General features: G+C 45.5%; 1 non-coding gene across 1 annotated transcript; it reads left to right on the top strand.

The window, feature by feature from the left end:
• The first annotated feature begins 1,114 nt into the window (after positions 1 to 1,114).
• Trnas-cga (transfer RNA serine (anticodon CGA)) lies at positions 1,115 to 1,189 on the top strand. The gene has a single exon. It is a non-coding gene; the product is annotated as a tRNA-Ser (tRNA).
• Positions 1,190 to 2,014: the final 825 nt, after the last annotated feature.

Raw genomic sequence — 2,014 nt, 5'->3', positions numbered from 1 at the left:
CGGCAGTGTTACTAACTTGCCGTAAAAGTGCTGTACACGCAACTGGGAATATAGCTGAATACTGTTGAGGTTAGGGGTGGGATTTATTAAAAGTCCTAAAAATCGCTGGAACGCTTTAGAATCAACAAGCAAGTGAAACTTCATTATACTAGATGATGCTGAAGATTTGGTTTTGTGAGGCGCTCAACGGCTTGGTTATCAGCACCCGTTCAAATTCCCAAGCTTTCCACTGTCCAGTCTCGCCATTCCCGGAACGATGAGGACAACACAAATGCCTAGTCCCTGGGCGGAGAAAATCCTCGACCCGGCGTGGCATCGAAACTGGAACCCCGTGATACATGGTCAGCAACGCTAGCAGTTTTTTTTTCAAATATCATGTTGTACATTATTGTTCGTTGCATTTGCTCGAGGCGGACGTCCCATGACACACGTTCAAGCTCATTTTTGATCCACGCACTCATTTTTTTTTATTACAGAGGGCAGCTAACCCTTGACCGAACACGCTGAGCTACCGTGCCGGCAATTTACTAATCTTCTCTGTATCGTTCCAATTGTAATATATGTACCGCCGAGGCGAGTACGGCACTATACAACTAGCTGTGGACATATGATCCTAGAGGAGCTAAGTGTAAGAGAGATCTGCAAGGTGGGTAAGTGGACTTTTCAAGAACATCTATGAGTTTGCTTTTATTTATGCTCTCGTCTTTTCCTTTCTGAGTAAACAGAGACATTTTCAACTATGATAGACACGTAAACACGCGGTTTACTTGCTATGCTTTCCGGCTGTTTTCAAATACCAAATAGTTTTCGGATTCAGCGGAGTGTGCGATGATATGAAACTTCCTGGCGGGCAGGCAAAGGTCTCGAGTTCGAGTCTCGGTCCAGCACACAGTTTTAATGTGCCAGGAAGTTTCATATCAGCGCACAGTCCACTGCAGAGTGAAAATCTCATTCTGGGAACATCCCCCAGGCTGCGGCTAAGTCATGTCTCCGCAATATCCTTTCTTTCAGGAGTGCTAGTTCTGCAAGGTTCGCAGGAGAGCTTCTGTTAAGTTTGGAAGGTAGGAGACGAGGTACTGGCAGAAGTAAAGATGTGAGGACGGGGCATGAGTCGTGCTTGGGTAGCTCAGTTGGTAGAGCAATTGCCCGCGAAAGGCAAAGGTCCCGAGTTCGAGTCTCGGTCCGGCACACAGTTTTAATCTGCCAGGAAGTTTCAGTTTTCGGATTAATTATTACAGCCAAACGCACTTCTCTCAACCGATAATCTAAAGACGCAAAAAGCTTCAAATAAATATACTTAGCACGTATTGAGTTTGTTAGTGTCATATGAACGCTCCAAATATAGGAAGTCTTAACTCCTAGTTGACTGTACAACTTGTAGTGCTACTCAACATTACATTTTTCATAATACATTGACTATCATAGCCGAATGGGCAGCGTCAGTGCCTCCGGTTTGGAAGAACCTGGCTTCGACCGCAGTACCCCCTCAGATCTGTTCTGTTGTGAGGATGTCTGCAACGGGATCCACTCAGTCCTTGTGAGACCAGATGAGGAGCTAGCTCCTCGAATACAGAAGCAGTGGCACCATCCAGGATTCATCCACTGGCAACACGGCTCGAAGGACTGGCAACACGCTGGTCATCAGTCCCACGGCTGCGGACAGCACCTCGTACTGCCTGGTAGGCAGCAGCCGGCCAGTCCGAACAGGCCTAACGGCCTAGCCCGCGACTGGCGTCTGCGCTGTTTTCCTGAAAAAATGTATCAGCACTTGGCTTACGATTATGCGTTTAATTCTGCGCTCCGAAAGTAGCGTTAAGATACGTCTGTTTCAAAGCACAATTTACTTACCTTGTTTCAGCACCACTTCACAGACTCACATGAAAGTGCAATTCGGAGTATTCATTTTTTATCCTCAACTTCAGTAAATTTTATTTGTATACTGATGCTCTATCAAGAAGTTTTAGCTTGTGTCTTGTAAAAATGTATACATATTATAAAATTGTTCATAACTTCC

This window comes from Schistocerca serialis, chromosome 1, assembly GCF_023864345.2.
Source record: "Schistocerca serialis cubense isolate TAMUIC-IGC-003099 chromosome 1, iqSchSeri2.2, whole genome shotgun sequence".
Taxonomy (NCBI): Eukaryota; Metazoa; Arthropoda; class Insecta; order Orthoptera; family Acrididae; genus Schistocerca; species Schistocerca serialis.
The sequence above is the reverse complement of the archived record's forward strand: the minus strand, read 5'-3'. Positions and strand labels throughout refer to the sequence as shown.